The sequence below is a fragment of the Phyllostomus hastatus genome, unplaced genomic scaffold, assembly GCF_019186645.2.
Source record: "Phyllostomus hastatus isolate PE091 unplaced genomic scaffold, TTU_PhHast_1.1 phas_contig_1, whole genome shotgun sequence".
NCBI lineage: Eukaryota > Metazoa > Chordata > Mammalia > Chiroptera > Phyllostomidae > Phyllostomus > Phyllostomus hastatus.
The window spans coordinates 32,978,344-33,004,525 of NW_025333498.1; positions in this window are offsets into that span (position 1 = coordinate 32,978,344).

A 26,182-nucleotide genomic window follows, 5' to 3' on the forward strand; every position below is an offset into this window, starting at 1 on the left:
TTTATTTAAATACTATTTAGAGTACTCATTAAAATATACTTAGGTTTCCCTACCTTCAATCAATAAGATGTATATTTTACCAGTTTTGCATTTATACATATCTGTTTTTCTGTTACTTTTCCCACATGACAATTACCTTTCATTACAAATTTATAAAATCATTTACATTTTAGCAGTTTGAATGTTTCTGCTGACATTTTGTAACTATTACCGTCTTCTAGAATGGCATATGTTCAGGCAGTTAATAAAAAATTAAATGGAATAGCACTAGACATAGCGAAGCTTTGTATCAGAGTGTTCTCCACATTTCTGAAAATACCATCTTTGTGTGGCAAACTGTGAAGTGAGGTTAGGGCTATGCCAATATGTGTATTTGTCACAACTGTCAGAGAGACCTCGAACTAGCCAATCACACAGCCCTTAATTAGACAGTTATATTTTGCTTTTTAGAAATTGTCCTCATGTAAAATGGTGTCTAAGATTCAAAAAAAGTGCTGAGAGCTAAGGGGGCAAAGAATGCCAGCAGAAAAACACTTTAATATTTTTTGAAGAAGATTTATTAACTGCTGCTTAATTTCTTAAGTATAGTATTAAAATATGCTATATAAAAATTTTTATAAATTCAGCAGGAAAGAAACATATTGTAAAGATTATTGAAATAGCAATAGACTGAATTAAACATTGCCATTGTATAGCATGTTTTCATATTGACTTTGAAATTATAAATTAAAAACATCCACAAAATGAATATTCATAGAGTATTAATATCATAGATGCTTTACAAATCTTTATAAGTTCACTATTGTGACATTGTATTCATATGAAAATTATATTTAAATTATTTATTAGTGAAAGTAAATTGTGTTTTTCTCAAAAATTACTTGTGCTCTTACATTTTTTTAAATTATAGAAACATCTACACCGCATAATTTTCTACTTAAAAAAATAAATTCAAAATTTTTCATCCTCAAAGTAAAACATATTGAACACCTTGCCATATTTTACAACATGATTTTAACTTATATAATATATTTATACACAGTTATATAATTTCACGGAGAATGAAACAAAAACATACCAGTAAATATTGTCCGTGAAGGTATTTTATCCTTATATGTATTTTTCTTGTCTGTGAAAATGTACACTAATATATCCTTTTACTGCTCTTATCACCATCCATTTTTACATTTTCAAAATTGGAAATTAAAACTATATTTATCTTTCAAGTAATAAATCACCAACATAGTCAGTAATGTTTGCCAGCAATATTGCTGTTGGATAAATATACGATGAATTATCTAACCCCCCATATAAGCAAAAGTAAATCAATAGGATTTTTAAAGTATTGTAAAACTTATTACAACCTGTTTCTTTTATATGATTTCTAAGGTCTTAAGATTCTAAGCTAATTCCAACCAGAATGGAAGTTTTTTGGATTTCTAGAACCTAAGAAAGTCCGAAAAATTCCCAATAAATTAAAGCTGTGATACATTACAAAGAACTCTTCTTGAGAAATTAACAATAAATGCTAATTCAGATGGAAGAAATCTGGCTTATTTGTTTGTTCCTTTTCAAAAGTAGAAATTTCATGTATTTTATGAGTAAAGAGATTTAATTTGGGGTAACTTGCATGGTTCATCCCATTTTAAATCTTTATTCAATAGGCATATCATAGAAGTTTTAACAGTCATAGCAGATTAACCTTGCCTGTGCTTTTGGAGGCTAGTCATCTGATGAATTTACATGCAGCTGGATGAAAATGCTATTTGGAGAGAGATTGAGAGTTTATTTGATTAAATCCCTTTCTCCACTACCTTGACCTCTTTCTTGTGAAATAATCAGAACTGTTTAGCAAGAATATTCAGGCATTAATAATGAATTGCTTTTGAGCTGGTTTCTTCAGCACGAAAAAAACCCATTGGTGACTCTGCTTTTTTCCCCCTTCTCTTTTTAATTAGTGCTTTATTATATAATGCTATTATTAGAAATAGGAAGAAATATATCTTTGAGGAATTTTGTTTTATAATTTGTTGACCATTTTGCTATTGTAGTGCTAATCACACTGGTTTCACCTTTCTGATCTCCCAGTGGCCATCTCCCCACAATGTGTGTAAAGATGGGATGCATTAGGAAGGGCCAAATGCTTCAGTGTGATTGGATATCAGTTACGTGCTTTATCCTTACCAGTTATAGAGATGGTTTTGTGAGTTCATAGGATATTCTGATCTTAAATAGTGCCATTGCTCATAATTTTCTTGTTTGTGTATTTATATGCTTTTTACTCCATAAAGCCTTGGCTTCTAACAATTTTGATACTTTATTTAACCAGTTCACAGTTACTTTAGTTTTTTAAAAAATACATTTTATTTATTATTTTTAGAGAGAGGGGAAGGGAGGAGGAAAGGTAGGGAGAGAAACAATGAAACATGCAAGAGACACATTGATCGGTTGCCTCCCACACACCTCCAACTTGGGACCAGCCCACAGAGTAGGCGTGTGCCCTACACTGAGAATCAAACTGGCAACCTTTTGGTTCACAGGCCAGCACTCAGTCCACTTAGCCACACCATCCAGGGCTCATAGTTACTTTTCTAAGCAATTATTAGATCATATTTCACACAATCTTTGATTCTTAAGATACTTTAGAGATCATCTGATGCAGGCTATTTTTAGAAAAACACAATTATCTATAAGGAGATTAAATTAATTCTTCATCTGGGGTTGATTCCAAATTCAGTCTGGGCCAGGGAAAAGAAGTACAAGGTATGGCTGTTGTCCTCATTCAGTTGAAATACATTTGAAAGATAAGATATTCACATGTAATTAATTAATTTGTGACTAATACTAGTGATAGATGAATGAGATAGGAACTTTGACCCTAAAAATTGAGAGGCAGAATTTTCCTCCTCCACCTTGCTGAACTATTACTGGGTGAATCTCACTCAGGCTTTGGTAAAAAAAAAAAGTTGGCTAATGTTTGGAAGCTAAAAGAACTTTCAGGTTACTCCAGCATGAAGGAATATGAGCAAGTGGAAATCTTTAAAAGAATAGTTCTGTTGTGCCTGGCATATTTAATGCTCTTGATAGTTGGATTTTTGGCAGGTGGCAGATTTGCTGTATGTGTACCCTACTATGCTGTCACTTATTATAAAGTTACAGTATCTGTCTTCATACCAAATTAAGTTTCATTATCATTTGTTTCTTAATAACATGCACTTCACTGTAATATGTAAAATGGTTGGCTTTCATGAACAACTCTATGCAAGAGCTGTACAGTATCTCATTTGCATTTAGCAATTATATTACATTACAATATACTAAGCTGCAGAAAATCTACTCTAGTAGCATAATTTAAAGTAATAATTCCCAGTGCTTTACAGGTAGGATACAAGTCAGATTACAATAACACAATGTACTATTTCTCTGTTGAATAAAACAGAATTGGTTCATTTTTTTTACCTCAAAAGTGTTCAAGAAAGACTTAACTTTTTAACAATGAGGACAGCATTGTATTGAGAGGGAAAAATAATTTAGATTTCCCATAGGTACATCAAATGTGTCTTTCTTGATCATAAATTTGTCATAATATTTTGGAACTAATGATATTTTTAATATACTAAGTTTAGGGGATAGCTTTTATGAGACTCAAATTCCCTGATATCAATATTGTTGTAAAGATTATATATCCAATTTTCAAAATGTTTGTTTTTAATTATGAAATAATACTTTATTGAAAAATTTACATTAAAAATATCAGAAAACTGAAAAATAAATCTTTGTGATATCTAAATATACCTAATCTCAAATTTCTGTTATGTCTTTAATGTTTAGAATTATATGATAATCATGTAATACAGCAAAGTTGATGTTTAATTTGACTATAAGGATTTGAAGATATATATGTAGTCTATTCGGAAAATGTCCAACAATTGTTAACATAACAAGAACAGTTTGCCCGACATCGATGTAACCTGGCAGCCAAGGAGAACGACTGGACTGCACAGATGTGAATAATGACAACTTCACTGGCCTAGTCAGCAGGGCGGTAGAGCTGTTGAGTGAGCATTTGTACTATGTAGTGGTCACATTCAAAATGACTGAGTGAGCAGAGCAATGAGTCTGAATCAAACTTAGCGCTGAGCTTGAACATTTGTCCGCAGAAACTATTCAGATGATTCAGAAGTCCACAACTTTGGGCAACTGATGATTCGCAGCTTCCTCATGACAATACGCCTGCTCATGTATCATGTCTTGTGTAGAGTTTTTTGGCAAAGCATCAACCCCCCCGGGGGACTCAGTCCCCCTATTCCCCAGATTTGGTGCCCTGTAACTTCTGGCTTTTCCCAAAACTAAAATCACTTTTGAAAGGGAAGAGATTTCAGATCATCAGTGAGATTCAGGAAAATACAACAGGGCAGTTGATGGCAATTGGGAGAACTGTGTGAGTTCCCAAGGTGTGTATTCTGAAGCGGACTGAGGCATCATTGCTTTATGTACAATGTTTCTCATATCTTGTATCTTCTTCAATAAATGTATCTGTTTTTCATATATACATGGCTGGATATCTTCTGGATGGATATATGTATATATGTATGTATATGTGTATCATATATAATTTGAAGATTTTTGAAATAAAATCCATTGAATGAATCTGTAAACACCTGTAGCATGTGACATGCAATTCACTCTAAAATACTGATTATGTTGCCACCAGGCATTTTATGACATGCTTTAAGAGAGATATTTTCCCATATATATTATAATGTAAGAATAAAGTCGGTGGCATAAAAAATGAAAACAATAGCACACAAGGAATGAAGTTATATTTAATAGAGAATCAGAAAATGCTTAATGCAGAAAGTTTATTTTAGATGAGGCTGAAGTTCAATTTAATTAAGCCTAAGAAGCATTTACTATGATCAGCCAAGATATGACTTCTGCTCTGAAAGAGATTGTAGTCTAGTTGGAATAAGGACACATTGGAAAGGACAACAAATTCTGTCTGAGATGTTAGGAAAAGACTCATGAAAGAAGTGGCATCTGACTAAGTTCTTAATCAAATAAGAGATAAGTGTGGGCAGGGAGAGACATTCTAGAATGAATGGAAAGCAAAAGAAAAGAAAATATATTAAGATGTGTAAAGGCGTGTACCTTCCTGAAAGAGAGAACTTGCCAGTGTAGCCGAACTATGGCAAGGTGGAGCACTGGGAGAGCTGATGAAGCAAGAATACGAACACAGTTTAAGAGTGATGACATTAGTCCTAATTTATTTTTTCCTTTTTCTTTTTCCATTTTTTCTTGCTCTTTCAGGAAAGTAACCCTAGCAATTTTGCAAAAGCTCAATGAGAATATGAGGGAACAGAACAATTGAGAAATTTCACTTCAGATTGAGGCAAAGTCAACTGTGGGAGATAGGCTGACAGCAATTTAAACTTCTGACATAATATTATGTCCTCGATAATATTTGTATTTAAGAACTTCAAGTGTGTCCCTTACTTGGTTTCCATTTAATAAGACTACAATACAAAGTGGACACATAAGAAATTAGGCAGCAATCCTTGCGTTTAAGAAAATCAGTAATTTCCGTTCCCAAATTATACAAAGTAATTGTAAGGTAAATTAAATCCTTAGTTTTTGCTCAGCCTCATTCTGCTTTATTTCATAAACAAAACTTTATTGAATAGAAATAAGTAGATTCCTTTTTTAAGACCTGTCTTGACTCTTTGGCTTAACAAACCAGGTGACAAGTATTAAATGTTATCAATTTTCTATGTCAAGAAGGAGAAACCATAACAAATGAAATTAATTTTATCGAAGTTCATATTCTTAAAAAACTGTTTTGTTTTATTTTGTTGTCGTTGTTGTAGTTTCTCTTGCAGTAGGTTTTTCTCTTTACTTTGATGCTAACATCAATGAGAAAGTCGCTATACTGTTGTTGATATGAGGTGGCTTAATCCCTGCACCTTTTTCATCCAACCACACAATCTGTGTCTCCTCTGACAGTTGTCAATCTGCTCCCTATCTATGAGTCTGTTTATATTTTGTTAGTTTATTTTATTAGATTCCACATATGAGTGGAATCATATGGTATTTGTCTTTCTATGACTGGTTTATTTCACTGAACACAATTTTCTCCAGGTCCATCCATGCTATCACGAAAAGTAATATTTCCTCCTTTTTTATGTCAATGTAGTATTCCACTGTGTAAATATACCACATCATTTTTTTTCCGCTTATCTACTGGTGGACACTTAGACTGCTTCCAAATCTTGGTTATTGTAAATGATGCCACAGTGAATATAGGGGTGCATATATTCCTTCAAATTAGTGTTTCAAGTTTTTTTGGATAAATTCCCAAAAGTCAAAGGACTGGGTCATAAGGCAGTTCCATTTTTAAATTTTTGATGTAACTCTATACTGCTTTCCAAAGTGGTTACATCAATCTGCACTAAATTTTATTTTCTAATTTATTTAAAACTCACCGCAAATTTTATTTTACCATTTATTGACATTTACTAATGTCACCCCAATAAATTCAATAAAAATGAAAAAAAAAATAAAAAAGAAGGAGGAAAAACCAGAAAGTGCCAGCCAACTGACCCACCCAGATGCTGGTGAATTTTTTCACCACAAAAAGAAATGATAATTATATGACATGACAGAAGTGTTAGCTAACACTATGATGGTACTCATATTGCAATATGTTAATGTACCAAATCAACACATTAAACTTACACAATATTATATGTCAATTATATCTTAATAAAAAAATCAATAAAACAGTGCCATTTAAAAATATTTCAAAGAATGATATCTACTCTAAACATGTTTAATATTTATACCAGATGCAAATATTTCTAATTTAAACCAATGTCTTTTTATCCCTCAGAAAATCTATGAAGCAGTCTTAATCATAGTGGCTCTAGAACAATTAGATTGGATGATGTTAAGTTTAAGATACTCATTATTTTGTATTATTCAATTCTGTGTAGAAAATATTTATATACCTTCATGTCTGTAAGAGTAAAATACTGGCATGATACATTCCCAGCCTCTAATGTAAAAAGAAAAAAAATGGGAAAAATAAAGGTATATACATGTCTAACAATGTTGATTTATTTCTTGTTTCTAAATACTTATGCTGAATCACTATTGAATTCTTTACACTACATTCTTTCTTTACACTACATTCTTTACACTACATTCTAAAGAAGGCTAAAACTTTTCATCAAGAAAGTGACTGAAGCTGGTGTGGCTCTGTGGATTGAGTGCTAGCCTGCAAACCAAAGGGTCATTTGTTCAATTCCCAGTCAGGGCACATGCCTGGGTTGCAGGCCAAGTCCCCAGTAGTGGATGTGCTAAAGGCAGCCACACAGTGACATTTCTCTCCCTCTCTTTCTCCCTCCCTTCCCCTTTAAAAATAAATAAATAAAATCTTAAAAAATAGAAAGTAATTGACCTGACTAATGATGGGGTAAACCGAATTATCTTAGCTAATTAAAAATATTTAATTCTCTAATTAAAAGCATCTAAACATTTAGAAGAATATTTCATCTATATAAGTAGGAAGAAGTTGGCACAAGATTTTAATAAATTGTGTTATCTAAAAATTGGATTTTGACTATATCTTAGAAATGTAATTGACTATTTTCCTAAAACTAAGAAATGGAATAAAAAAATACTCCAAAGGTTTTTGGTCTTTGCCAATCATCATTTCTACTAGCTCATACATATCATATAACCTAGTTCATCAGCATAGTCTTCACAGCATCTTACCCTCTAGTTATAGTTGAAAGTTCAAATTCAATTTTATTTGTTTTGCTTTGTGATAAAAGGCATGAGAAGAAAAAGGGAAGGGATTTTCTAGGGCAGAGAATTATGCCAGGGTTTAAAGTTCTAGGTAAGTGAAGAGAAAGTTCAAACTAGGACAAGTTCAGAGGAAAGAAGCATCACTTTTTAAAAAGTTTCTAAAATTCTTGTTTATAGAAAGAAAGAAGAATAAGCCTCAATGTCTTGAATAAAGAGAGACTGAATGTTTGGGGGAAAATTAAAATAGTAAATAGTGAGCTGGTTATTCCTTTCTTCAGTGTGGAGACCCATTTATTACAGAGCTATAATTGGGAAAAATAATAATCACACTCACCCATGTACTCACACACACAATGTAAATAGAATCCTGAGAAGCAGTGAAACAATCTGGCTCTGGTTTCTGAGAATCATTTTATATTTATATACCCAAGATACGCTAACTATCAGAGTAGAGTAACAAATTCTAATTGGTTCCTCCTTTTCTGGATGTTTATAATAAATTTTAAACACTGTATCAGGTTTAATGTTTCTGAAGCTATCATGTAAAATGATATCATGTATCTTTGTAAAATGTTTCCATATGATATACTGAGATGCTTCCTTCTATAACTCTGGTACTTGTATATCAGGAAAAACAAAACAAAAAAAACAATAAACAAAACCAAACAAAACAAAACAAAACTACTGCTTCATAGAACTCCTTGTCAAAAGCTATCACATCCTTCTTTGCTTTCAGGACTCCAGACTAAATACTTATTTTTGGTACATTATTTCTAATATCATTGTATTTTTTTTATCATTAATGAGGGAAAAACACCCATTTTGACTCAGAACTGCACCTATTTTTAGAAATATTTCTTAGCTCAAATAATAATATGAATTATTACAAATAAAAATCTATTTCTTGACTCCCTTTCTGTTTGTACATATTCATATGGAAATTATTTTGTTCTGATGGAACTCTATCAATTAAGTTTAAATAAATCCATATTAGCATTTCTGAAGATACAGTGCCATGAAGATAAAATGGAGTCAATGAATCAGAAATAAGATTCATAAAAGACCATGAGAACAATTCAAATTTTTCATTATCTGGGATTTTTATTCTCTATATTGTGATGAAATAGATGGTATATTAATATCCTATGAGTAAATTTCTCTCTGGAGTGGGGTTGGAATGCTTTGGAACACAAGTGGATATTTCTTGTCCTCAGCATATGTTTTTGAATGCAATAAAAGATTGGAAAATTACTTTCTATGGTTAATGTCTTAGTTTTATCAACTTTTCCCCAATGTTGTAGAATAAGTCTACATTATTCATGACCATTTTCTCTTCTGTTAATAGCTGTATTAAATTAAAAGAAAATATTCTTCATTAAGTTATACTCTTCATATCATCTCCAGAAAAGGTTAGTTTACTTCAGCAATATGATACTATTATTCTTCATAGACTGTTTCTTTTATTGACCATCATTTAGATTCATTAGTTATTAGTGTATTTGGTAAAATGTAGAAATATTCTATACATTATAGGGCTGTTTTTCTATGAGATTTAATGTTGCTCTGAAAATAAACCTCAGATAATATAAACAAGAATATGTGTACACAGCTTTGGACAGGTAGCTCAGTTGGAGTGTTGTTTCATGCTCCAAAATGTGAGTTTGATTCTCAGTCAGGGCACATACCTAGGTTGCAGGATTCAACTTCTGATTGGGGCGTGTACGGGAGGCAACTGAATGATGTTTCTCACAATGATGTCTCTGTCTCTTTGTCTGTCTCTGTCACTCTCAAATCAATAAACATATACTCCTGAGTGAGGATTTTGAAAAAGAATATGTGTATATGAAATATTTTGAAAATACTAGCTTTGAAATCATTGCAACTGTCTTAAAAATGCTGGTAAAACTACAAAGCCATCTACTTGTTGAGTTGATGAAATAGTTTATACTCAGTATTCAGTTCATTTTCTACATTAAAGTTAGTCTAAATATTAATGAAAATTGCAACAGAGAATTACATTAGTCTCTGACAAGATTATAGACTGCACAGGGGAATTTACAATCACTTGTCACAGCTCAGGCCAATTCAGAATCCAGATACCCTCTGTCTTGTCAGGGTTTTTACCTAAGGCCATCTATACCCTTCCCACCTGCCACATTTGCAGTAGAAATCTTCAGAACACATTTATTAATCCTTCAAAAGCTCCCACAATGGTACAGTCTACATTGATAACCTAAAATGTAGAGAACACTTTGAAAAAATTAGCCATTACTAAAGTGAATTTTCCCTCCTTTCCTTTACTTTCCCAAGCAGGGAGAGGGGGTTAATGAAGAACCCAAGCTTTTATGCTTTCTCCTTCAAATAAAGATCAAAGATCAGTATAACCAGAACCTTTAAGTTGCTTCTAAAACTATTATTAGGGTTATGATTTATTTTTAGTTTCAGAAATACAAACCTAATATGAATATTTTTCTTCTTTAGAGTACTATAATTTTAGTGCACATTTGAATGTCTATGATTAATTCCAAATAACATGTTACAGCAATTGCAATCATTTGATTTACATTTTCTCATATTTTCATGTTTTTCTCTATATTTCTTTTTCACTTTTCTTATCAACAGTATTTTTTAATATATCCCACCCCAAATTAATGTCTTTAAATTCGACACAGTAGTTGCAACTTTAGTTACGTTAATTCTCAGAACAATCCCAAACAGCGTTGTTACTAGCATGGTTGTCGTTTTCCAGGTGTGAAGTTGTGGCACAGACAGTGTATGTGACTTGCTCAAGATCAAGGAGCTAGTTGATGGTAGATACAAACTTTAAGTCTTGTGTCTTGCTGATAGATTTTCTACTTTTAGCCATAGACACTACTGGATTTCTATAAGGCAGGAGTTTCTGGGGCCAGGGCCCAAACTTTGTTCCCAGATCATGACAATATTCTGTCTTTCTGAAAAACTCATTCTTATACATGGTAGTTCCAGAATATGAGACTTTTTATAGTCTGCTAGAGAAAGATCAACTTCGAAGTTAGGTAAAAATGGGTTAAAGTTTTATTTTTATGATTAGCTTGTGACTGAGCTTGAATATTTTTCTTATTTGTCTGATCCCATTTTTTTACTGTTATGAAGATTAAAATAGTTATATTCGTAAAGTGACTAGCACAAAATCTTGTTCAAAGTATATTTCCTCCCTTTTTCTGGAAGGGGTAAATTATCAGTACTCTGGTCTAGGCTGAGAAGGAATTTGGCATTTTGCATACTGATTTCTAATACTTAAGTGTGTTGTTTTTCTGTCTATGAATTAATTAGCTTGTGCCACAATAGAAGCACTCTATGCCTCTGTTCTACAGTATTTTATTCTTCCTTTTGAAGAATGAGCATTTTATTTTACAGATTTCTCTAGAACCACACATGAGAGAGGGAGAAACACTTTTCACCATTACACAAACAACCACTGCTTGCCAAATTGTATTATGAGAAAGTTGGTTCTTCCTTTGTGGAGAAAGTAAGTAGCAAATTAAGTCCCATGAGCTTTGTGAAATACTTAAATAAACTTATTTACTAGTGGAGACTTTCAATTGATAAAGCATTCTTGTGACTTATTGAAATCTGAATTTTTTTTCTTGTTTTTTTTTCAGGGATATCATAAACCAATGAAACTTTTTAGAATGAAGAAAGATCCTTTTGGGCATTGGGAGTTTATTTTTAGTAGTAACATGTGATTACTTTGAAAGAATATAATATCTGCTGTTTATCTGGACTTTGTTTCTTGTGTCAATTTGAGGTACAATATGCTGACTGTTATTAACAATAATCTTCTGTATAAGAAAGGCACTTGCTATCTTGTTAATATGATAGAAGATTCTAGTAAAGCCAAACTTACTGATACTGACAGTAAAAATAGGTAAACATAATAAGTCATTCAAAAGGTAAAATGTTCTTTATTTAATAATTTCTAAAGTATTTGTCAAATATGAAACATGTGTGGAATGGAACAGTTACTTTGCTAAACATTTGTTTATTGCCCTGAATTTTTTAAGCATCTGCACACATTTTGGAAGTATTTGAATTGTATGATAACTACAGGTTAGTTGTGTGTTAATAATGCACTTGATTGTCAGCAAGAGATATTAGGGAAGAGGACAGATGCTACATTTGCCTCACAGAGTGTTCTTATTTCTCTTGTTATCACTTAGATGTCTCAAAACAAGTCCAAAAAATGATTGAAATAATTCAAACAACATATATAGTTAATAAGAGAAAACTGAACATATGCAAATTAAAATAGACCTAGAGGATCTATCCTTTTCTGACAAATTTACATACTAACTCAATATTTAGGACTGATTCAAGACAGATTTTAAGAGTTTAATGGCATTATCAGCTGTTTATTCTTACCATGTTTGGGTGTTCTTTGTATAAAACAAATTCCCAAAATAGCTCCTTTGAAATTTATAGTTCACTATTGCATGATACATGAAAATGAGTTGTTTTTTTTTTTTTGCCAGTATCTTTCCCCCATGTTTTATTTTATATTTCATTCACTCAGTGGCACTGTCTGGGTGATGATCATCTATGTAATATATGTTAGGAATTTTCACTTGAAGGACCATGTATCTTTAAATGTCTTCTTTTTATTCATCCTAGTTCTAACACATGTAATTTCCCCTTTAATTTGACATCATTTAACGGCACATTACACGTCAATGATGTGATCTGTGAATATTTACAATGTTCATGTCATTTTTATTTTCTAATCCAATTTAAGTAGCTCTGCTTTTTATGACATCATGAATTCTTCAGTCTTTTTGGTCTTTTTGGGACTAATTATTCCATTAGTTCCTTTGAAGTAGCTCTGTGTTGTCAGTCATTCTTCTCTTTTGATCATAAGACCTTTGCTGCCCTCCTTTGCATGTACAATCAGTCTTTCGGCCTGTGCAGCCAAGCTGAGAAGCAAGTGCAGTCCTCACCCTTGCAAACTGCTATTCACAACTGTCCTGAAGGCATTTTGCAGGTAAATAATCCCATTTTAAGACCACATCTTCTAAAGTTCTTATCAGCTGAAAACACATTTGGGTACATTTTAAAAATAATATTTATAATAATCATAAATATTTTATATAAAGTGCTTTTACTTGCTTAGACAGAGATTTAAAGAAAACAAGTAAGAAAAATAACCAGAAAAAAAAGAGGATTAGATTTCATTTGTCACGATATTACAAGACATGTTATTTCTTGTTTATGCTGGTTTTAGCATAATTAAAGTATATTTCAGATTCAAATTTTGAAAATATTTTTTCATGGTACCTTTCATAGCTATTTGCTTGATAACCTACAATAGTTCTGAGATGTGATTAATGTTAAACAACATAAAGGCAAAAGAAAATTTGGAATGATCAAAGCATGACTTTGGTTTTAACTCTCTTGTTTACCAGGAACTTTTAACATTTCCTTGTGATTCTAAGGAGCTCTGCTGTCTGTTGCTGCCCTCTGTAGTGGTTAAGAAGAGAGCACAAGACCAGCTTTGTTAAAGGCAATAGAACTTGACTCTAAACATTTTTTTTCAGAATGCAAAATGCAGACTATTTGAGATTCACATGTTCTCTGAAAATTAAAAGCCAACTGAAGCATTTTTGCATTCATAGTATTCTTCCACAGAGAGTAGGCACTGAGAATAAAGCAAAACTGTCCTTTTAAGTATATATTTTTTATTGCAATATGATTAATTTAGTCTGACATAGATTACCACCCAAATATTTAGATATAAACTAAATTTGAAGTTATTTACTTAAAAAGTAGATTTATGATTTAAGATTTTACATTAATCAGATGGATGGCAATGGCTAAGGATTATCGAGAATTTTGGCCTTTATAAGCCAAATAATCTTTAAGTAAGCCATTAATTCTCCATAATTTTCTTATCTATCAAATGAAGATAATCATTACAAAGGTAAACTCTTTTAAGAAATGCGGTTTATAAACTCTCAGGTTTTATCCAAATAGCATGCATTTTTCTTTTCTTTTCTATATGTCGTCTAATTTAATTATGGAATAGTTAAAATTTGTTCGTTCCGTCTTGTTTACATCTAAACATTGATCCCACTGCTCCTTCTTCTGGGAATAGAGTTGAGAGGGGATTAGTCCAAGTGACAGACAGTTGTTGAACTCAGGAGGACCTTAATAGGACCTGGGAATTGTCCAGGGAGATAGACAATAGAAATGTGCCCTCTTGAAAAGAAGTTTGGCAGAAGCCAAACAGGGCCTAGGGCCCTAGCTAAGTGGGCTGAGGCTTGGGATAAGACTTCTTGGCACAATAGCCAAGACCCCTAACCCAAACCCCTAATAGAAGAATAAGGCATCTTTGCTGAAATTAAAGTAAGACCAGAGTATGGTGTCTCTTTGGAAGCAGAACTAATTTCAGACATCATCACAAATTACTAATTTTTAAAATTCTCTTTTATATTACAAAGTCAACAGATGTCAGTTTGACTATCAACTTTGTCATTTACTGGCTGAGTGGCCATACCATAGCCAGATTCTTCAATTTCCCTGAGCCTATTTCCCAATTTGTAAAATTGGAAATAATTATAAAATGATATCGTTGAAACTCTTGATCTAATGTGTATTCTTAAAAATGATAGATAGTTAATCAGAGTTAATTGATTCTAAATCTGGTCAGGATGAGAGAAGGACTTAGATAACCCATAGGTAACATCAATGACTTATTTAAGAAGGGCCAATGGGCCCCTTAGAAGGACTTAAGCCAACCTGTAGGTAACATCAATGACATTTAAGAAGGGCCAATGGACCCCATGTAACTCTTTTCCAAAATTCTAAAATTACATGACATATGTGATCTCTTGGTCTGTGTATTTCCATAATAGAGAACTCTAAAAATCACTCTAGATATTTAACATGCAGTCAGGGCTCAGCTATTGTGCCATAGTCACTTGTCATGTTCATGGTTATATTGCTATATACTTTAATTTTCTTTCTTTCTTTTTAAATTTATTCTTTATTGTATTTATTTTCATTACAGTTTAACCCACTTCATACCTCCTTTCCCCCAGCAATCACTACACTGTTGTCCACATCTGTAAGTCCTTTCTCCTTTTTGCTCAGTCCCTCCATCTACTAAGCTCCCCCTTGTCCCGGTTGTCATCCTGATCTCCATCTATGAATTTGTCTCCATTTTCTTTGTTGGTTCAGTTTGTCCATTAGATTCCACATATGAGTGAAATCATATGGTATTTGTCCTTCTCTGACTGGCTTATTTCATCTAGCATAATGTTCTCCAGATCCACCCATACTGTCACAAAGGGTAAAATTTTCTTTGTTTTATGGCTGAGTAGTATTCCATTGTGTAAAAGTCCCATAGTTTTTTTATCTACTCATCTACTGATGGACACTTGGACTGCTTCCTTATGTTGGCAATTGTAAATAATGCTGCAATGAAAATAGGGGTGATTGTGTTCATTTGAATTAGTGTTTCAGGTTCCTTTGGATATATTCCCAGAACTGGTATAGCTTGGTAGAAATGCAGATCCATTTCCATACTGCCCTCCACAGAGGGTGCACCCATCTGCCTTCCCACCAACAGTGCAAAAGGATTCCCTTTTATCCACACCCTTATCAGCATTTGTTTGATTTATTGATGGTAACTATTCTGACATGTGTGAGATGATACCTCATTGTGGTTTTAATTTGCTTTTCTCTGTTGAGTAGAGTGACATTGAACATCTTTTCACATATCTATCAGCCATCTGTATGGCTGTATGGCTCTCCTCTCTTTGGAGAGGTGTTTTTGGGCCTTTGCCCATTTTATAATTTGTTTTTGTTTTTGTTTTTGTTTTTGGTGTTGAGTATTTTAAGTTCTTTATAAATATTGGATATTAACCCTTTATCAGATGTATCGGCAAATATGGTGTCCCATTCTGTAGGTTGTCTTTTTATTTTGTTGATGATTTCCTTTACTGTGCCAAAACTTTTTAGTTTGGTGTAGTGCTGTTTATATATTTTTTCTTTTGGTTCCCTTGCCCAGGTGATATATCTGAAAAATATTGCTATGAGCAATGTCCGAGGTTTTCCTGCCTTTGTTTTCTACTATTTTATGGTTTCAGATCTAATGTTTAAGTTTTTGATCCATTTTGTATTTATTTTTGTATGTGGTATATGAAGGTAATCTAGTTTCATTTTTTGACACATATCTGTTCAATTTTCCCAACACCATTTATTGAATAAACTATCTTTAGTCCATTGTATGCCTTTGCTTCCTCTGTCAAATATTAATTGACTGTGAAGGTGTGGGTTTTTCCTGGGGTCTCTGTTCTGTTCCATCAATTTATGTATCTGTTGTTATGCTAGTACCATGTTGTTTTGATTACTGTGGCTTTATAGTACAGTTGAAGAGTAGGTAGTGTGATTCCTCCAATTTCGTTCATCTTTCTCAGGATCACTGTTGCTATGCAGGGCCTTTTGTGGTTCCATATAAATTTTTGAAATATTTGTTCTAGGTCTGTAAAATACACCACTGGAATCTTGATAAGAATTGCATTGAATCTATAGATTGCTTTGGATAGTATGAACTTTTTAACGATGTTAATTCCTCCTATCCATGAACACGGTATGTGCTTCCACTTATTTGTATCTTCTTTATTTCTTCAGTGTCTTTTAATTTTCTGAGAACAGATCTTTTATATCTCTGGTTAGGTTTATTTTTAGGTATTGAAGAAGAGAGCAAACATCCCTGTCTTATTCCTGATCTTAAGGGGAATGTTCATAGTTTTTCCCCATTGAGTATGACACTGGCAGTAGGACTGGCATATATGGCCTTTATTATATTTAGGTATGTTCCCTCTAATCCCACTTTTCTGAGAGTTTTAATATAAATGGGTGCAAAATTTTATCAAAAGCTTGCTCTACATCTATTAATATAATCATGTGTTTTTTATCTTCATTTTGTTTATGTGGTGAATCAATGTCCTAACGTCTGGTCTATCCTAGAATATGTTCCTTATGCACTTGAAAAGTATGTATATTCTGTTACTTTGGTGTGAAATGCCCTGAAGATATCATTAAATCCCTTATATCTAGTGTGTCATTTCAGCTGTTGTCTCTTTGTTGATTTTCTGCCTGGAAGATCTATCCATTGACATCAGTGTGGTATTAAAGTCCCTGACTATGATTGTATTTGTTTCAGTCTCTCCTTTTATGTTCATCAAGATTTTTTTTCATGTATTTAAGTGCTCCTGTGTTGGGTGTGTAAATGTTTAGTAGGGTTATATCCTCTTGTTGTATTGTTCCCTTTATCATTACATGGCATCCTTCTTTGTCTCTTACTAGACCCTTTGTTTTAAAGTCTATATTGTTGGATATATGTACTGCTACCCCAGATTTTTTTTCTTTTCTGTTTGCATGAAATATCTTTTTCCATCCCTTTGCCTTTAGTTGTGTATGTCTTTCAATCTGAGTGGGACTCTTGGAGGTAGCATATATATAGTTCTTACTTTTCTTATCCATTCAGCTACCCTATATCTTTTCATTAGAATATTTAAGCCATTTAGTTTTAAGGTAATTATTGATAGATGTGAACTTAGTGCCATTTTATTGTTAGACTATTTTTGTCTTTTTTTTTCTTTTCTTCTTAAAGCAAGCCCTTCAACATTGGTTGCAGTACTGGTTTGGTGTTAACAAACTCCTTTAGCTTTTTCTTGTCTGGAAAGCTCCTTATGTCTCCTTCAATTTTAAATGATAGCCTTACTGGGTAAAATAGCCTTGGATGTAGGTCCTTGCTTCTCATCATCTTGAATATTTCATGCCACTCCCTTCTGGACTGAAATGTTTCTTTTGAGAAATCAGGTGATAGTCTAATGGGTCTACCCTTGTATGTAACAACCTACTTTCTCTTGCGGTTTTTGGTATTCTGTCTTTGTTTTTAAGCCTTGCCATTTTAATCATGATGTGTCTTGGTGTAGTCATCTTTGGGTTCAACTTATTTGGGACTCTGAGCTTCCTGAACTTGTGTATCTTTTCCTTTCACCAGATTAAGGAAGTTTGGGGTCATTATTTCTTCAAATAGGTGTTCGATCCCTTGCTTGCTTTCTTCTCCTGGTATTCCCATGATGTAGATGTTGTTATACTTCACATTGTCCATAATGTTTCTTAAGCTTTGCTCATCTTTTAAATTTGTTTGTTTTTGCTGCTCTTCCTGGGTGGGTTTTTTTTTTTTAAGTCTTGTCTTCCAAATCACTGACTTAATCCTCTCCTTTATCTAACCTATTCTTTCCACTGTATTTATTTCAAATATTTCATTCGTTATTTCTGACTAGTTCTTTTTTGTGGTTTTATGCCTTTTTTTCATGCTGTTGATTATCCTTATCATTATTTTCATTGGGCTTTTCTTGAAAATTCTTTTTCTTTCATTTGAGGTATATTTCTTTGTCTTCCCTTTTTGGCTACTTCTTGGTATTTGTTTCTGTGTATAGGTAGATCTGCAAAGACTCTGATGTAGGCCTTTGTCAGGTGCTCTTATAACTGGCCCTGGTCAACCTGTTTGGAGTTATCAGTGATCCACATTGTGTAGCTCCCGCTGTTGGACCTTTTTGTGTGTAGAAAGAGCCAGGTTGCACACCAGAGCCAGCCTTTATCAGCACTAGGACCCAGGGAAGGTCAGCTGAAACCTCATAGAGCACTCAAAGATCCTCCTTAGTTGTTAATCTAATCAATGATACAGCCTCAAGCTGACTAGCAATCTGTCTTATGCTTCACAGGGTGGGGCAGAGTTAATTCCCGCAAGCAGGGCTATTGCTTCCCCTTAGGCTGATGCAATTCAGAGGGGCATGCTCTGCCTTAGAAAGATGACTTCTGTAGCATGGGGAATGATTCAGCACAGGGTTCCTGGTGGCCATTTCTTCAGTTCTCTCCCCAGAGATACCAACTCCAGACTCTCCTCAAGTGTCTCTAGACTACTCTGCCCTCCCTTTGCTGGAGCCCAGGGCAAGTGTCTTCAAATGAAATGTTGTGCATTGGCCTTTTAATAGTGTCTTTCAGTCTCCAACTATCTCTTCCTGACAGACAGAAACCCTGATGCTTTTCACAACTGAATGTTATTGGTTCCTTTCTGGCTCTGGTGCTGTTGGCTGGGGAAACCAGCTTGGGGTTTAGATCCCACACTGCTCAGGGGGACAACCCCAGTCACTGAAATATCCCTCTGGAACTTCAGCTGCTTCCCATGGAAACCCAGCCAGCCCTCTTGCACCTCCTCCACACTCTCTGACAGTCTTGTTGTGGTGAATGAAATGTTTTCTTCTCTCTGCCCTTGGTTATAAGGCTTCTCTCCAGCTAGTGTTCAGTTGGTTAATCAAGGTGATTTCTCTACAGTTTAGTTGTAATTCCAGATTTGACTTACGAGGAGGTTAGTGTAGCTCCCACTCATTCCTCTGCCCTCTTGGATCCATATATACTTTGATTTTCAAAGATACCATTCCTAAGGTGTAAGTTGTGCTAAAGTCTGACTGTGACTATGACTTTAGTTTGCAGAAGTAGTTTATACAATTAAGTCCTCAGTGTTAAAAATCAGTTTGCCTAAAAAATATGTGAACTAATTTTGACAGTCTTTTTCTTTTATTGGAATGGCCACTAGATTTTTTTTATAGATATCACATTTAACACTTTAATGTATGCTAGGAAAATATTTGCAAAGCAGTGATTATCCAATTGACCATGTATGCTTTATTTTTCTTTTAACTTAAAAAAGAAGTGAGTTAATAGAATTTTTAAAATGTATCCTTTATTGCATTTTTTCCATTACCATTTAGTGTCCTTATACCCTCTACTTCTGCCCTAGCAATCACTGCACTGTTATCCATGAAGGGATGGATAAAGAAAGGGTGGGGGCTTGGGGTGGTGATTGACAAAGCAGTTATTCACTAGCCTTCTTACGGTGTCTCAATTTTCTTTTGAGGACAAGAGAAAATATTAAACATTTAGATAGTTCAACTTTCACAAGTACAAATAAGAAGTGATTGTGTTTCCTTAACATTGTCTGAAGTGAATCCTGTAACTGATGAAATAAATATATGGGCTCTGGAACCAGTATATTTATCTGGGTTTGAATTCCAAATTTGCTACTTCCTAGCTGTGTGACCCTAGGCAAATGCCTATGCCTTTCTGAATTTCAGTTTTCTTTACTTTAAATAGGATGAATTACAGTTCTCATACCACTTTATTGTGGAGTAAATAAGGTAATACATGCAAAGTATCTATTGATTTACAGGAAACTAATATAATAAAATGTAAACCCAAGGTTTAGGGACAGTTATGATGAAACAATATGTAGGCTTTAAAAATAATTTTTCATTGTATATGTTTTTCTTAGAATAATTATAATAAAGATATGTATAATGCAAAGTCTATAACATGGTAATGTTAATTAGAAACCACTGAAGTTTCTCCAGAAAGAAATGAGTTACAGATTAGGAGCAATACTCTCCATCTCTTTAAGTTCAAGATTGCTCCTGGCTGTCAGGTTGTTCTTCAAATGGAGAGCATCTCTGTTTTCTAAGTGCATGTGGTATAATATGTGTTTCCAAGTCCTGTGTGTATCACATTATTGGGGACCGGATGCTTGTAAAAGGAGAAGGCAGTAGTTGCTAGTTGGCCTTCTTTGTGATGCCTTTTATTTTTTGGTGCACTCTTTTGTAGTGTGCAATTTAATCAATGTTTTCACTGTGAGTCAAAAGTACATATTTTATGAATTCTCCTAATTATAATTTTTTACTCCAAATACATAAAATGACCATTTTATGTCTCTAATGATTGTGTCTCAATAGCCCAATACAATTACTTATAGAGAACTACATGTTCTGAAATGAACTCTAATATAATTACTTACATCCCTGGGTTGTGGATAATTCAATCTTCAGTGCTCATGTACTTAGTTAAATATGGTAGATTTACATACATACAGTCTTAGGTATGTATCTAAAGAGGCCTACTGATATTATAATAATCATTTCATTTTCCTATTTACCTAGTAAAAATCTGGATTCTGAAAGCCTTTTATGATTTTTCTCAGATGCTCAATATTAATAGAGAAGAAATTTATATAAGTTACTTAGGCTTAAAGGTAACTGAAACTGAGTCTGCCAAAAGGACAAATGGAACTTTAAAGTTTGTATTTAAATTTTATTTTTTGAAATTATTTCCTTTCCTTACTGAAAAAAAATAATTTCTCAAAAATTATCACAAGCAATTAATGTTTATAGTATATTTGTAGTATGTTTGTAGAAATTTGTAGTATATATATTCTTGGTAAGATTAAGTACAATAACAGATATTGCATGATTAAAAAATAATAATGGTGATATGCTTTGTTTTTTTCAAGTATACTTTAAAAAATACTTTTTTAAAGAGTTATTCCGTAGTTCCAGTTTATGTAGCCTTCTACTCATTTTTATACTACTTTATAATTTCAAGAATTTAGAATATTAAACTGGCTCTGCCATTAAAGGAAATACTTGGGCTGGCTGCCATTATTATACATTTGTTTAGCACCAAGGTTGCTAAACTTCAAGGGCTAAAGCAAACAATGTCTTAAAAAGGCTATTAATTGAGCTTTTGCTACCAAAAAGCATCTAATTCAGTACAGATAGCCCAAAATACTTACAGATCCAACTGGCTTGGAATTTTTTTTTCTACTCTCTTCTATGGTGCTTGAAATGCCTATAATTAGAGATATTCCTCTGGGTTCAGACATTATCACAATTGTTATCTGGAAGGTTAAACTGTTACTGCAAATGGGCCTAGAAACACATACGATCTTATCAAATATGTAGCTTAAACAGTACTCTAAGAGAAAAAAAATAGTAAAGTGAAATGAGAAAACCTCAGTTCTTGGATTATTCTAAAAAAGGGTAATTTTGGGTGGCTTAAACAATGTAGGATCAGGCTTTGATATAAAAAAATTATGATTTTAATTTGGTTGCCATTGAGCCCAAATATTCAATCTTTATGAAACAAAAATCAATGGAGATATTTTTAACATAAAATGAAAATTATATAAGTGTTTTAGAATTGTTGAGATTTTTCCATTTTTATACTACCTTCATTATTTCAAACTTATTTGTATAGTTTTTTACACCATATATATATATATATGATGTATATATATATATGTTTTTCTATAATATATACCATATATTATAGACCATATTTACCATATTTACACCATATATATATATATATATGTTTTTCTGCCTAACTTTAAAAACTTTTGTATTGAGGAAAATAACTACTTTCAAGAATCCTGAATGAATTATTTATTTTTGATGAAAAACAGAATAAATTGTACGTATATTATTTTAGTGGTTTTATTTTTTCCCAGTAGACATGACTGATGTACTATAGTCTCGCTTTCCCCGTGATCTATGACATACTTGTAAAATAGTATGATCAATAGAATTAGAGTTCATTAGGAAATTATACTACTCATTTCCTTTTAATGTTAAATTTATTTTCCAAATGGGTGCCTATCTTATATACTCACTAGTACAGCTACATGATTTTGTGGCATTCATTGTTTTAATTAAGTGATTTATCAAATAGTTATTACATATCTTTTGGACAATGGCTATGTACAAGCTAATTGTTTATAGGCTAATTGATGCGGGGGTGGGATGACTCAGATAAATAAAATATGGCTTCTGGTCTTTAAAACACCTCCAGTTTAATGAAGAAACCATTTGTAAAACAAATAATAGTGTAGAGAAAATGAAATAAGAAGATAAATATCTTGAGTGATAATATTAAGACCACATTTCAGACTGGAATACTGATTACAATGTAGTATTACACAATCACAAAATACTATGAGAATGTGGTAGAAGGGACCACTTTTAAATAAAAAAAACAGACCTAAAATACTTTTATTATAAAAATATTCACCCTTTTTTCAAATATAGAACAAAATTTAAAAATGTGATATTGTAAATACCTGCAAATCCATTAATATCAGCCCTTCATCTACATATTTTCCCTCCAAATGAAATCTTATTAAAAATTGTTTTGTAACTTACACTTTAATTTACTATATCATAGATTGCTTTCTATGGTAATAAATTATCTTGTTTGATACTTGCATATTAATCATTTGTCTGTTCATTCAACAAAATAATGCTTACAGAAAATTCACTGTATTCTTGGTACATTTGACCAAAGATAGAATGTATATATCAAAGACAGGTGTTATTGGTACAAATCTTAGTACAATTTGATGTCCCTGAAGAAAACAAGTAAAAAATAATTTTTTTAGTCTCTCTACTTAGTCATCATTGAGGATGTTAACTAAGTATTTGGATAATACATATGTTCAGTTAACTACAAGGTCAAGGTGCTGAGAGTTACTTAAGTTTTCTCTGGTTACAAAACAGAAGATGATGTCTATTTATTATAGACATAGGTGATACCCTACAATAACTACAATACAAATTTTAAAGGGAGAATAGAGAATTATACATATGTAGATTCAAGTTCTGGCTCCATCACTCAAAAACTGTGTGATCTGGGGCAAGTTAGTTGCTAAGAATTGCTTTAAAGACATTCTACTGATTACTGGCCTGGTCCTGTAAGTTTAAAGGACCTTAGGGTTAGATAAAAGTATTCTGTCTTTCTGTTTCTACATGATTCCAATGAACTGAAATATGAAAATATAAATGAAATGCTGGTGAAATTTACAGAGGTCTACACTACTTCTTACTAAAGTTGTATTTCAAGTAGTTACTATGTTTATAATCCTCTGTCATCCGTCCATTCATCTGCCCATCCAACTATCTTTGCTATCTATCTATCTAGTCATCTGTCTAATTAGCATTAAAATACTTGTCCTAGATAAAAGGATGTAGATTTTGAATATATTGTAGAGGGAAAGAGACAGAGAGGGATAGATTGATTCTTTTCATAAATACACGAGTGAATATGTAGTAAAAGATGTATAAATATACTTCTCTATATGTTTATGTGTCTACCTAATGCTAATTCTTCCCAATTTTTTCCATATGGCTCTTCTTAACTTTTTTGTAACGTTTTCTCTATCTAACCAAATATTAATGTGCCCGAAAGCTCTTAAAAATAGGAGAGCTTAAAAGCTCTAATTGTGTGAGATAGGTCTATATGGTATGAAAAACTAAAGAGAAATTTCTCTTTACTTAAATTTCTCTACTTAAAATTAGTGTTCAAAACAGAGAGTAATTAGGTTTGGAAGAAACTCAGTTAAAGTTGTTATGTGACTACATCATTAAAATTAAGCAGTAACTGAGATTTCCCAAGTGATAACAGATAATTTGCCATTTAGCCTGTAATGAGGTTTGAAAAAAAGATGTTCAACAAGATATCAGCAGTAACTAGAAAGGCATTTCTTAGAAGGTCCACCCAGTGTGCATTTATTCCTTTATCCTTGTAAAAGAGACAAATTGTCTAATGCAATGTACTCTCAGTAATCATCATTAGTGCCCCCCAAAAGATTTCTGTTGACCCTAACCATCTCTGATGACTATTTCCAGCCCCCTGGCTTATGTTAGTTTTCTGCTCAGCTATTGTATCATAAGCCATCTGGTCAGACATGGTGGGATATTACAGAGAAATAAAATTATAACCTTCAATGTTGTGGTAATTACATTTTTACTTGAAATATCCAAAGAAATATGATGCAATCTTAAAATGCACATGCAAATCATGTGCAAATTATATGCTAATACATGTGTGGCCTACCTAACTATTACATATAACTGAATGCAGCCCTTGGGAAAATTTTATTGGAGATCATTGGTCTAATGAAAATTGCTGTTGCACACTAATTATAGTGACATGTATGCTGTTGTATTGCCCCTTAGTGGTGAGGAGGAATGGCAGAGGTTAGTTGAAGTTCGATGAGTGACTGACAGAATTATGTCTGTGATCATAGAAGTAAATAGCAAAATATCTTTATTCTCTAAAATCCATGTTTTATAACTTCACATCTAAATAAGAATGTGATATGGAATGACTACTGAAACTATGTTGAGGATAGAAGTCTAGGAGACAAGACAAATTACCACTTGACTGAGGTAGTTTAATCTTGTTTTTCTATAGTATTTTCACAGTTTTTAAAAATGTTTTACTTGTTGACTAACTCATAAGAAATATTTACACTATAGAAATGTACTTTATACATTATGGAGGAGTAATTACACATTTACATTCCAAAAATAAGCCAGTAGCTAAAAGGATTTAACAATTTCTTGTAAAAGTCAAATCCAAGCTCTACTGTGTTCAGCCTGTATGACCTTGGACAAGTCCCTTAACAGCTTTGAATCTCCACCTAACTGTAAAAATACAATAACAGAATCACTTCCTTGGGTACCTAAAAATTTCATGGAATGTTATTTTCCAGAGTCTGGGATGTGAAAGGTAAATGATTATGAACCTATTATTTTTGAAATTAGTAATTATTAAAAATATTTTTGTATCTAAATATATTACCTAGTCTAAGACAAAATTTAAATGATGATATTTGCATTTCTAACTAGAGAGATACTCAATATGTGAGAGATGGCTGATTTTTATTTAAGCTGTACACTAAGATATAAAACAAAAGAAAGGCTCAATTGTGATGTGTGTGATTGTATTTTGGAATTCTAATGCCACCATTTGAGACTATGACTAAATGATGAAAATATTGAATTGTGGGAAGAAGTGAGAGAATTGCTGTAATTGTTCATTAACCTAATTAGCTTAATTAATTAAAGCAGTTTCCCTGCTTAAAAGAAGTATTTTCCTGAGCTTGTTCAAAAATCACCTTCATTAAAGCCAATAGACATAAAGTGTTTAGTGGTTAGTTTATGATAAAGTTCACGAATCAAAGAACTTGGCAATCATGTTGGTGAGGTAATAGCTCCTGGAAAGTATCCCTTGATTTCTAAGATATACTGATTCTTGTTAGGCCTTTATGTCTTATTAAAACATATTATTTTGTTATTTCTAGAGCTATTCCGAATCAGAGATTTTAGCATGTTCAAGAGATTCTTGGAACTTTGGCTAAAACTAAGGTTATTAAGATTAGTGTGGGGAAAAATCTGGATTTCTAACTGTAGAATATATAATTATTTTTATTTTCAAAAGAGAACAAGTTTTTTTACATTAAATATACATTTAAATAACTGTGTGTAACTACCATACACTATCAGACATAAATTTAGGTAACTGAATATCCCTTTATTCATGATTACTTAGAAGCATGTTGAATAAAGTAATATGAGTCCAGTTCATCATACACATTACAAAAGAAAATTTTAGAAGCAAACATATGTTGGGTTTCAATCCATAGAAAGAACTATTT